The sequence below is a fragment of the Amblyomma mixtum genome, chromosome 2 (assembly GCF_055824585.1).
Source record: "Amblyomma mixtum isolate Tamu chromosome 2, ASM5582458v1, whole genome shotgun sequence".
NCBI lineage: Eukaryota > Metazoa > Arthropoda > Arachnida > Ixodida > Ixodidae > Amblyomma > Amblyomma mixtum.
Genome location: NC_143013.1, coordinates 59,351,597 through 59,365,135, shown reverse-complemented (window position 1 = coordinate 59,365,135; position 13,539 = coordinate 59,351,597). Strand labels below are relative to the sequence as shown.

At 44.4% G+C, this 13,539-nt stretch overlaps 1 non-coding gene across 1 annotated transcript; it reads left to right on the top strand.

The window, feature by feature from the left end:
* Positions 1-11,955: 11,955 nt before the first annotated feature.
* TRNAS-GCU (transfer RNA serine (anticodon GCU)) lies at positions 11,956-12,029 on the top strand. Its single transcript has one exon. It is a non-coding gene; the product is annotated as a tRNA-Ser (tRNA).
* The last annotated feature ends 1,510 nt before the right edge of the window (positions 12,030-13,539 follow it).

The following is a 13,539-nucleotide window of genomic DNA, read 5'->3' as shown; positions in this document are numbered from 1 at the left end:
TAAAACGAACTGATAGGTCTCTTTCCTGAACGGGTCTCGTGCCCCGGAGGCGTGTGTCATTGTTTGCCGGACAATTGAATTCCTCTGGGAGCGGCCGTCATGCGCTTGGCGCCGATAAGGACTCCCACTCTGCAGGTCCAATATCAGCCCCTGTAGATATCAGCATGCCCGGCGCAGTTTATTGCCGACACCTTCACGTCGATCGACTTCTTAGGACACGGGAAAAGCGCCACCCTTAACTCTACGCTAACCAGCAGGGAAATAGTTGCGATAAAGTTCGCCAACAATATACACTGCTAAGCTTTCGGGCACAATTGGGGACAAATGACAGCGTGCTGTTGTGTGAGGCGTCTCCTTTGGCACGTGCTGCAACCAAAAGAATGTTCAGAGTCCAGAATACAGCGAAGAGATAAAAATAGGTGGGCAGGTCGTGTAGCCTATAACTGAGACGGGATTTTCCGCGAGCGGAACAATCTTGTCTACGCATTCTACGCATTCTATTTGTTCTACTGGGGCTGTAAGAAAGATCAGCCATTTCCTTATGTTCGTTGTGAGCTCTAGAAAGGGGACTCTTTCACCTGGTCAAAGCGCATAAAGATATTCCTTTATACTCTTTCCATTTGTGAGTTGTCGGATAATATACCGTTACAAATACAAGAAGAAAGAGGGAGGACATTTGTTCGAGAAAGAAATAAAAAACTGCAACCAACACCTTGAAAATCAATGAAACACCTTATATTTAGTGCATTGCGCGTAGCCGCGTAAAAAGACCCCATACTAGTGGTGTGTAGAGAAGGTATGCTAAAAATAACGGATGATACTAGCAATAGAAATGAGTAGGAATGAAGTTGCTGGAAAAACTTTAATTTTACTACCCCAAAAAATAAAAAACAAATGGGGCCATTAGCACCAGCGTAAAGTAACCTATACGAGGAAAAATTCGGGCGGGAATTTACATGGCTGTGGCATTGACGGCAGAACAAACACAGGGAGCAGATTATTAGAAAAACAGCGCGAAGGACGCAGACGAAGAAGAGAAGACACAAACACAGCGCTGACTGACAACTGATATTTATTTCCAGAAGTGTACAAATATACATACATGGCTTGATGCGCGCCAGAAAAACAAGAACAGATGTGATGCGCATGCCGAAGATTAAGCAAATCATCTAGTCATTCGATTTGCCAAGAACGCCAGCTCTTTGTCAGATAACGCGAGGGAAGGAGTGCTAACGCAACTGTCCCCAAGCTCCAAAATTCTTTTAGCTTCTATCCTTGTGATATGATCTTTGTTTCTCTTATAATTATTGCATTTATCGAAAAGCGGTTTGCATTCTGTTTTGCGTTCCTTAGTGCATTCGAGGCAGTGAAGAGGCAGGTTACGGTCGTTGGAATTTTCCACATCTTTATTATGCTCTCTTAATCGATCGTTCAGGCATCGTCCCGTTTGCCCTACATACACTTTCCCGCATGAAAGAGGAATCTCATATACTATAGTCCCTCAGTGCAGTCAACGAACTTATTTTTATGTCTTGTCTTGCAAGCAAGAGTTGGCTCAGTACCGGGATTACTGACGCTACTAAGCATTGACAGTTTACACGGAACGGAGAAGGCTACTCGTACATCAGAACGTTGTGCTATCTTCTTTAGATTGTGAGATAAGGTGTGAATGTAAGGAATGACAGCTGTCTTTTTCGGCTTGTTCGAGATATCAGGTTGTCGGATTTTTCCGTTGTTAAGTTCGTGCCTGAGCAAGCCTTCCGCAACAGAAACCAGCATATGGATCGGGTAGCCTGCGGCAGCTAATCTAGATGCTTGCTGGGCAAAACTGATGCCGAGTAGGCGCGACACGGAGGCGTAAAGTCGCCATTGGGAGCTTCTGAATTGCATTACTTGTCCGAAGGCGCACCAGAAATGTACATTTTAACGCTATTTATAGGCGAAAACCTAATGCTTAAACTGTTCCAAATAAACGGCTCTAACACAGTTAATTTTCGCTAGAAAATTGCAAGTATTAGAAAGCCAAATGATTCCCTATTACGCACCATCATTTTCTTAGCGTAATAAGTGACTGGTACACCAGGAAATCTTCGTCCGTTTCAGCCAGGCCGTAAATGATAAGCGTAAAATCACTGTACCTTTTATGTACTGTGAGTGATGCGATCGGCAGTCGCATTCAGATATGACACTGAAAACAGCGCAGGGAAGGATCATGTAGCACGTGCAAGGTGTTGTGAATTCTTGTCGCTGCGTTCCGTGCGTCGCTCTTTGCATATGCTTGATAGCCCTTTAGAACGTTCCCTGCAATTTTGCCTTCGTTCTACAGCTTCCTTAAAAGGGACGGCACTACGTCGGATTTCAAATGTCGCTTTAACGAAGCCGATTGCCGATATGCACTCGCATACAGGTCGCACAGTAAGTCTTAGCTTCTGAAGTGAGCCGAAAACAGCACATTGTACTCGTTTGGCTCCACTTCCTCGCGCCTCACTTAGATTCCCGCAGCTTTTACTGCTTGCCGTACCTTAAGGACACGTGGCAGAATTACACGAGCTATAGTTGGCGTGTTTGCACGCCCACAGGCTACAGAAGGCTTCCGTTTGGTGCTTGCGTATGAAATTAAAAAAAAAAAAGCTACGTAGACATTCCAAAACTGGAGTCTGAAATTTGGCATTAAGGCCATTGATGCTTCTCACCACGCCGTCTATTACCGCTACCCGCCTACTGAGTCGGTGTAAATCCCCAATTACCTAAGGCACGTCACATGCAGGAAGTTGTTTAAATGCGTCATGCCCCGCCAAGTGCAAGCGTCCTACTCTTTGGCGCTTTTTGAACTCTCATAGCTGCAACATTTGTTTTTTTTAGCAAGAACTGACACAGCCATGAGTACTTTTGTAACACTTCCTGAACACTAAGAGACATTTTAGACACTGCAAAATTCCGTTTCAGCCTGTACTTGATTATCATCAATCCAAATCGGGAGGGAGGTACGCTGCTTTTTGCCTCACAGTGATGCCCGCACTCCGATCGTTGTTAATGTGAACCATAAACGCACTTAGACATTCACAAGAAAGTTTCGAGAAAATCTTAGGCTGAAATGGGAAAGCTTATAAAATTGGAGCAATGTTAAGGGACAGCAAGCCATACCGACAGCTGAACTTTCATTATTATACACCGAGGTAATTCAATATCTTTAGTGCGCTGCAAAAAAGACGAAAGAAAAGTGGCGCCGTGAAAATTCTGTTATCCCTCCGGTGCAGCATCGCTGCGTGTAAGTTTTTATCTGAGCTCACTGCTCAAGAGGCAGCGGGAGCACTTGCATCAGCGGCCAGCTTGCAGTTCGCGGCCGTGAACACATTCGGTATCAGTCGGAGTCCGCTTCCCCTACCAGAGGGATTCAATTAGCTCTAAGCCAATACGTGAAGCAATGTGTAGATGATTTTTCAATAAATTTCCGCAAATACTCGGCCATACTTCCGACCAACGATTGTGGGTGTCTCGAGGTTTTCATTTATTGTTGGGTCTCTCACTGCAACGCGTAAAAGGAAGGCGGTCGTTTGTTGAAGATTGGTGCAAGCTTTAGAATTAACACGGAATTTGAGGCTGTAGTGCGTGACGTTGATGCACTGTTACAGACGAGGGCACAAAGGCAAAGACAGCAGAAGGAAGTTGATAAAACACACATGGACATAATTTAGTAAGCAAAACCAAACACTGCAGAGCCCTAAAGAAAAGACAAGCTACATTGAACCTAAAACGTTTCTTTAGTCCACTGAACACAATCGACGTAGAATGAACACAACTTCAGCGGTTAGCAATGTCACAGGCCTCCATCACATCTCCAGATACGTGCATATCAGCCTGCGGCTTCAATTCGCAGTGCATTTGAATTTTATATCTGCCTGCAATATTAAAACTACAGGTATGAAAACAATCGATGCGATGTCCCTCTTACGGCTCTAAGCAGTCGGAATGACGCTGCCTTAAGTATTGTTATGTAAAGCTGGCTGTGCATTGTCAGAGATGACGCTGCCTTAAGTATTGTTATGTAAAGCTAACTATGCATTGTTGAACCTTAGAGGAGCACTCGTCCCACTCTAGGACCACTCAGCTTTTGCGGTACAACAATCTGCCCTTTAATTGCAGCTTGGCCTTGTGAAGGCGCAACCTTTGACGTCTATGCATAAGAGTCGTGTTACGTAAGTGTGATATACTCAGTGCTGTTAGAAATGAAAGCATGTGATTGTAATGCAAACAAGACACCACATTATTTGAGCCTATTGTTAACTTTGCAAACGCAGCCGCTTAGGAGAGCCCCATGTATTAAAGGGACACTCAGGAAATTCCCATTAAGTTATAGTTTGCAGTAAACACTAAATATGGCTCTTTTTGGATACGTTGACGTTTGTCTGGTAGCAAATGATGCATTTAACACCAAGGAAATAGGTTTCAACAATCTTTCCGTACCTAATTCAAACTCATGACGCCTTCACCGAAAAGGACGGGTTGCTAGCGTCTTCAAGTGAATGGCGATTTAACGTAGGTTTCAAAATCAGCGAACAAAACCGGTCTTGACGCGAGCGGTTTACTCGCGAAATCGGCCGCTGACGGCGACACCTGTGTTGGAACGTGGTGTCCTGTCGATACAAGCCGACTTCTATTAGTCCTCCGGGTCCCTTTAAATCAGTATAAAGTAAATGTATATTTGCTAGTTAAGTACTGCGGGAGCGTACCAGCTAGTTGTATTGTTTTACCGTTGCTACGACTGGGGCGAAGATGCCAACATCATTTCTTAGTGGCGGAAGCCGACACATAGCATTATTGATCCTACAGTCATTTCTAAAGAAACGTTTGAGGACCTCTCTTGAACAACCGCTATAACTAACGTGATTAATGCCCGCATTGCACTTTGGAATGCGTTGGTTTTTGATACAAGGGTATTTTTTGCGAACGATATTTTTTTGCCATTGGAACAGTCATTCGAAACAGTTTACGAAGTTGGCCGTCTTGCTCATCCAATAAACTTTCAGAAGAAAAAAAAAACTGCTGTCGATATATCGAAGAGAAGCTGTAAGCAGTTCACTGCAGTAACTTGCAGAGAACTTAGATATTTTTTAATAATAAACTGCCTTTTTGATTTTTCTTACCCGTCTTTTTCATGCGAATTCCGCGTTGTTAGTGACGCGCGCAAAATAAGTGCTAGCGCTCACGGAAACTTGAGCACCCCAAGCTGATAAGTTACATTTTCTGGAAAGCGAGATTACCGTCACTCAGACAAAGAGAGAATGACCGTCACAAAGGAATTGATAAGTTGGTTGGTTGGCGGATATGTACTGTGCCGCACGTTTTCTAATCATTGCACATAATCGCTTATAAATCAGCGTGCACTCCCACGCACACTGTCACGTGAAATCAAGTTGTTTTAAGAAATGAATAATTCGACGATACCAGGATGTATCATCGTCTAAATACCATACATAGTATAGATAACCGCAGCATTCTTTTGCACCAATTGTCTGGTATAAGTATCGGAATAGGCATTTCCCAAACGCACTGAAAGAAGTGACCACATGCACAAGTCCGCAACCAATTTCGGTTGAACTTGAAAAACATCGCTGCCCCTTTTTAGAGCTGACTATGGTGCCTTTGGTAATTATTGGTAGCCTCTTCAATTCACCTCCTTTGGACGGCAGGAGATTGGTTCAGCAACACTGCTTTTCGCTCTAAATACTTTTATATCTTGAACAAAAGGTGGTAGACAAAGCTGTTTCAAGCATCTGCAGCCCACTCTTATTCCTTCTAGAGCTCATTCGACGTAGCGACTTACTACTTTGCCTCTTTCTTTGTGTAGTAATGCGAGAGTAAGTTTCATTTGCACCATTGAGTATCTTGAAGTGCAACAAAGGCATCTTAAGCTCCCTTGCTTTTTAGAGCCGCACATGGGATTCATTTTAACTTGGACTCCCTCGTATTCATTAAAACGACCATACTCACGACATCCGTTTTCTACAGCAGTCTTTTCCCACATTAGGTTGTCTTATCTTCACATTCAGCGTTGCCGCCATGTCACAAAAGCCCTTAAAAGCGCATTTGCAAAGCTCCATAAGCGAAATTCAGTAGTCGTGGATTCAGGTCCAGCCAACGGCTTGTGATGTTTTCTTCAACCTTGTAATTAATTATCTTCCACCCATTACTTTAGTAAACAATTATTTTCATGTGGATTAGCGCCACAAAGAAAGAAAAATGTATAGAAACATTCCTTTATGCTTTTTTTGGTTTCGATGATTTTTAGCTACCTTCATTTGTAGGTCACCAAAGTCGGATATCACGACAACAAACAAAGGTGACGGGTTGCGCGCCAGACAAGATTTTATTGAAGATGCAGCAGGAGCGTACGGTGCGTGCAGGCCTCTTGGTGAATATTGTTAAGTAGCGGCCATCCGAAGAATGAGTCTCGATGAACGATCGACAAGATGTTTTAATGGCCCCTTGTCTAACGCGTGCGCTCCGTTCCGCGCTGTTGTCCCCTTCGTCATCATCGTCACATTACCCGAGGCCATCGAGCGATCCTCCCGGTCTTGAAAGATATTGACGAAGATGCGCTCGAAATGGCGATGGGCTTGAGATAAGGGCACAACAGATATGGCCCTATGGTGTATTGCTGGCCGCCATAATGAAAGAGATGAGCGAATGAGTTCTGGTCCGCGTAGCTGCCTAGCCGCTGACCGCCAGGAGCCGACGGCTTAGGCCCTTGAACGCGCCAAACAGCATGAGCAGGGGAACGGTGTCTTCACATGTGAGCGGCACCTCGGGTCGGTGGGGTAGGTCCGTTGGGTCAGTTATGGCGTCGGTTCCAGTTCGTTGTATCGGGTAGTCGAGGCGGAGGAGGAACAGCGAGGTCGGTTCGGGTCTGGCTGGCTGGGGTACAGTCAGACGACGCGGACCAAGAATCCCTCAGCCGACTGAAGGATGCAGACTCAGAGCTCTGAAGAACGATTAGCAGAGGATGAGAATTGTGTGGTACCCCGCAAGCTCGACCGAATATAACCTGACGGCCAGCCGAAGAATAAGACGTCATGAACGATGGAGACGAGTTGATTTAATGGCCGCTGGCTTAGCACGAGCGCTCCGTCGCTGTTGTTGTCCTCTGTGGGAGTGTCACATACCTACAGGGGGGGATTGGCCAGGGTGCCTTGAGCAGTTAAACAATGGTGAAACATTTGACTCACTTAAGGTAGACGAGGTTGATTTATGTGCTAAAGATTGTGAATTATAGCTAACAAAGGAGTCTTACTGACTTAGTGATGAAATTATGCAAATAATCGCACACTGGTTTTAGGACATATCCCTGGCGCTTAGTACCGCACCTCTGCCATCTTTGTCTTCTTCGTCACAATATTTATTTATTTATTTGTTGTACATCACAGGCCCCGAAGAGCATTGGGTGAGGGGGGCATATCGAAAAAGGATTATGTGGAATTAATAAATCATAATAATTGTACCACGGACGCGGTACAAGGCAAATACACGAAAGGAACGCTACTGGCCGAGGGCCCTAAAATGTGCGCATTCGGGATTTGACTTTCAACACATTGTCTACAACCATGCGTATTTACTGACGAAAGTTGCAATGACAACCAGGTAAGATTATTAAATTGTTTTGCGGTGGCGAGAAGTGGAGCAATATCGAATAAAGGGCAGTGTTCTTTGAATGGACATATCTGTCGGTATAGGTTAGGGAAAATCGGGATTTCTAGTCGGCCTTCCCTTCAAAATTTTATGCCTCCCGGAAGTGTATGGAGTTTTTGCCGCTTTTCAAGCTCGATCATTAAAGAAAGAATTGCCAAACTACATGTCTGCTTGGTGGCCGCGATGCAGGTGCCCATTCACACATATGTATGCGTCATTTCTCAGCTCAATAAGGAAGCCTATATTTAAGCTTTGATATCCATACGAATTTTTCATTCAGTACCTGCCGCGTTGGAATGATTCCGAGCCCGAATGGTTTCTAACACTTGCCCAAACTGACATGTGGCCACAATTTAGGGGCGAGGGAAACGACGTGCGTCTGATTTACGTCAGGATGAAAGGAGGGTTTGCTAGCAAGCGTGAAACAAGTTTAAGCTCGCCATACAAAAACGTTCTCTATGCTAAGTTCCTAATAATGCAACATAATCTGTGACCTGAAAGTGCAATGAGACCTGAAATTACAAGAAATAAACAAGTAACGAAGAGTATAAGTTTGGCTGCACTTCTGTTAGCAATGTTATGGTAAATTCCGATCACAGATTTGGATTCGCACACTCCGCGACAGACCGCCTGAATCCGGCAGAGACCACCCATTCCGACTAGGCGTTTGAAAGACTAATTCTCCGGTTGGGCGAATACGGTCCGCTCATGCGCCGTTGGTGTAGAAAGTACTCATATTTTTTTGCGGCCTCCCGCGCCATTGGCTGCCACGCAACTGGAGGTAACTCGCCTAAGTAACGCAGACTTGCGATCGAATCCGCCGATCTGCCACGACGACTTCCCCACTGTGTACAATCGGAAGACGGGGAGCGCAAATCTGACACTGGAATAAACGTACCCCGAAAAAATGAAGAAATCGTTGCTCCGGAAGGGCCCCAGCCTCGCGTTTCAAAGACACCAACAGAAAAAGTCTTGAAGCAAAGTTCGTACTGATTGCCGCAAATGCCGATGGGCCTATAGAGCTTCGCTGGGGTGTACTAATGGGCGACATTTTCTTCGCACTGAAAAGATACCAAAAACCGCTCGAAGAAAATGTTGCAGTTTCGGTATTAAGAAAGCCAGCCGTGGACCTTCAGGTGTTTTGAGTGAAGAAAAAAGTGATGAAAACAAGTACAGTGGAGACGAATAGAGAAAGATGCAGCAAGAAGCTTGGTTAATAGGTACCTAAAAAAAACATGGTATCCACTGTGTTTCTACAAGGACTATATTGCACTAGTGCAGCTCATCCAGGGAGCCATTTGTCAAATCACGCTATATTTTATGCGATTCACCCGTGTTTGATGCAGTGTACAAAAGCCTCAGTTACTGTGTGGTGGAAGCGACAAACGCATGTCTGAGTGACAGCAAAACCTTCGCCTCTAGAGATTCAACATTGTCGTCTGCCAGGTAATAAAGACGGCGAGCATACGTCACACGACGTATTCGCATGCTTTTCCCCGCCTCCTCACCTATCGCATACTCCGGACATCGCAATGAACCATTCGTTGGATGGTAGCGCCGAAAAAGTCTTAGTGTCTGCTTTTATAAAGCACTTTAGTGCTGCCAGAAACTTCGGATTTTGCACGTAGCATGAGACGTGGAGTCGAAGACCAAGGAGTCTGAGGCTCCTGAAAGCGGCGCTTTTGTGTCTACACCAGCACTGGTTCGAATCTCACTGGGAACTGTAGTACAGAAAAACTCTATTCGACTGCATACCATCTGAAGAGAAAATAGCTGAATATTTCGGGTAGACAGATTTACACGCGACCTCAAGTTAATCGCGGTTTGCTGACCATGTTCGTTGGAATTAGCCGGGAATGTAAACTAAAATGATTTCATGCTTGTAAAATTCAATCACTGCAGCTACATATTAGCCTTTGCATGACGAGGTGAAAGAACTACAGGAGAACGCATTGTAACATTAGTCATTTAAATCACAGGATGTTATTGACGTAGATAAGAAAAATATCTTCTTATGTATGTCTTTTTAGCACTGGCCGCAATTGCTGATTAATATTTAGCGAATAACCAAAGCATGCGAAGAACAGGCCGTGTTTAGGTTGCAGCGAAGGTCGTGAAATTTCCGGAGGTGTCTTCAAAGCATGGCTATGCCTCTTATTGCTACTTTATCTCGTGAATGCATCATAAAATTGCTCTGACATCACGTGCTCACTACTGCTTCGAAAATTCCGGGGAAAATTCCTGTCGGCCATGAACCGCTGACATTTTCTGGCTACCATAAATAAAGGCTCCCTTCTGACAAAAAATTATTCGTCTGGTGGATATATTTTAGCTGAAAGCAGGAAATTCATACAAGTTCAAGAAATGTTTGGTTAAAAAACACGGGTTCCGCCCGACAGCGTAGCGATTCGATGCCTAAATTCACACTCTCCGGAAGGCTTTAGTACACATTCTTCCTCTGGAAGTTTCAGCAACATTCAAACACATACTATGGAGAGCCAATACTAAAAATATAACACATTAGGACATCGCTAAATTAATATTTGTGGTATATGTTATATCAGGTTTCCGAACGCCGGCAGCGGTCGGACCGAGTGTACGATTCATGAAGGTTAGACGCAGTGACCGCTCTTTGCAGAATAGGACGAAGTACCGAATGAATTGTGCAATCGAGACTGATGTGAAACTCTGGCTGCTTGCTTCTTCAGTGTTTAATTCAACGCGTTTAATTCCAGGAGCTGCCTGGAAGTTTCCATGTTTATCTTCTTCGGCGTCAAGGTGCGCTCTTCTCTTGTCACCATGCACATCTGCTTCAAGAAGAGTTTTCTGGCGGGCTAGTTGGCGCTTGTCGTTCATGATTAAACTGCGCGAGAAAAAAACACGGACAGAGACCGAAAACACGCACGTGTGTATGTGTTTTCTGTCTCTGTCCGTGTTTTTTTCACGCGGTTGAATCATGAACGCATCTGCTTATTCCTTTCAATGAATGCCTGGTCATAGAGTCTTCTGCCGCTATAGTTTGCTGGTTAAAGGAAGCGCCGAATATATGGTAAAACGTATCGAACACATGGCCAGCTAAAACTGGATTGATTTATTGCTTAAATAATAAAAAAAACTTATGCCACTTGAAGGCATCCTAATAGACGTTTTTAAAAGTATGCGACGCAGTGTACAGATTTGTTGTGGGATTCTGCTTTTGTCTCACTGTGTGGATGTTTGCGAGCGGAACGCGAAGTTCTATGGAAACAGGTGTAGGACTTGGAAAAATTGAGAAAGGAAGGTGTTCATCATCGTAAGCCCGATTCATGCTTAGAGGATCTCACATGCAGTTTGCGCCGTTGAATTAGTGCAAATTTAGATGCGGGTTAACGTGAAAACATATCAGCGGCACTTAAAAGGAATTTTTAAAGGAAACAATATTAATTGAAGATTTCATGAATAATGCAAACTCGAATGATATAATGACGTAATTAAAGTGAGGATAGGAGAGTTGAAATTTTTTAACTTCGACACTTGCAGCTTGACGGTAGCTGAAAAAATGAGAATTCGCGGAATGATTATGAACAGCTTTTGTAGTACTAACAAGAATTTATATGAGAGTTCATGACAGGCTATCCATGTTTACGATGCGCTCATACTGCAGTTTTCTTTGGGGTAACATGCGAAAGCTTGTATGGTGTGTGGAGTTGAACGTACCGAAGTGAAGCGTGCCCTTAACATATCAGGGGAATCGTAGAGGAGGGCTTCGGATTATTATGGAGTTCTTTACATGCGCTAACACAGCTCTGTACGTGGACATTTTTTCTGTATTTCGCCTGCATCAAAATATGGCCGTAGTAGCGGGGATTCTATCACGCCACCTCAGGATCAGCAGGCAAACGTGGCAGCCACTAAGCCATCACGGTGAGTGCATGTGAAAGCATTCGGTTGAAGTAAGAGACTATGAGGTTACGACGAGACTATTAGGGGTGCTCAGAATTGCTGGGATAATTAGGGGTGGGTAGGGGGGAAACAACTTGGGCAAGAAAATATCTAGCGACAATTAGCTATAAGTACAATGGGCAGAGGCACAGCGGGATTGATTGGTCACATACCACGCTACGAGAAAAGAGCGGCTAAATTCTTCTAAGTGGTTAGCTAAGCCTTAGAACTGAAAATTTAACAATGAAACCTTTTCACCTGAAGTGTTTCGTGTAAAAAAGAAATTAAGGTGGTATCGCTGATATGAACTAAAATTAATAAGGCTCCCTTACAGAACTTCAAGGGCCCCGCCGCGGTGGCTGAGTGGTTACAGCGCTCGGCTGCTGACCCGAAAGACGCGGGTTCGATCCCCGCCGCGGCGGCCGAATTTCGATGAAGGCGAAATTTTAGAGGTCCGTGTTCTGTGCGATGTCAGTGCACGTAAAAGAACCTCAGGTGGTCGAAATTTCCGGATCCCTTCACTACGGCGTTCCTCATAGACTGAGTTGATTTGAGACGCGTTAAACCCCAATAAACCAAACCAGAACTTGAAGGGATAACGGACGTTACGAGACATGCAGCTGGTCTATATTTCGTCACCTGGTAGAAATTGCGTGTGATTAGGCAAATAACATTCAATCTCCTTACTAGTATAGAGGAGAAGCATATGCATCTTAATGAGAAAACTGCATGAAACCGATGAAAACTGCAATGCTAACAGTCACTGAACGCTCTTCACGTGATTCGAAAGCGAAGACTGACTTCCGTCATTCGCTTACAGAGCTGCCACCATTGCATCTTAGTGCGGAAACACGCTGGTTCAGTGAACGCATGGATTTTTGCGGCGCAAATTAAGTTGCTGCTGTGGTCTATAGCTCCATACTTACTACCTAAACGTCAATTTGAAACCGAAGAAACCACTCACAATCGGTGACTTAGCGACATCGCGCCGTCAGAATCCGGAGAACCATCATACAATAAAGCATGGGGAAGTGACAGTAGTTCTTTGTGAAGCTTTCTCTCAGGCATCATGCCGAAGCATGAGCCACAGCAATGAGAGAACTATGAAGCGTGCCAGCCTGCGATGTGCCGCAGGGGCACAAAATAATTTAAAGACTGTAACGACATGCTAAACATCAACAGTAACCTGATTCAGTATGCACTCGCCAAGTTCATGTACAGGTCACGATTAGAGTACGTACGAGATGGTTCGTGCACTATTCTCAAAAGGCAGCCTTCAGGTAAGAAAAATGTGCAGAAAGATAGCAAAATAAAACTCTAATATGCTAGCCATATGTTCTCATGCAGAACCTACGAGGGATTTCGAGAGGTTTCTTTGCAATATTTGACTACTGCTGTCCACCTTGCGACGAAACAGAAGAGGACAGGTCACTGGGCGGCATTCTTCATTCCTTAAACATTCTCTTTTTTATCGGGCGATAGAGGGCAGTAAGCCCGCTGTGCTTTCACTCATGCCATTCCCTGATATTTTTAGAGTGAAGAACTGCTTTTATTTATTTCATCTCGTGACCGGTGAAACTTGATGTTTGCTTCGGCTTCATCTTGCATAAAATTGCTGTCGCACTATTACCAAAGTGCGCAGCGTTTTTTCTAATGCGTTGCATTAAACGCATAAACGCAAAACGAATTCCTTTGCATCCTCACCGCACAAGCTTTACACTGGAGTTCTGCAGGGATCCGTACTTGGTCCGTTGTTGTTTTCCTTATATACTTACCTTCATTTATCGGCTGTTCAAAACTTCTGATGTACGCTGATGACACTTGCTTAATAATAACTCCAGATACAATGACGAAGCTAGAAGAAAAAGCTAATCAAGAAGTTCATAGAATAGTGCTGTGGATCTCAGCAAATAAGCTCGCCATAAATACGAA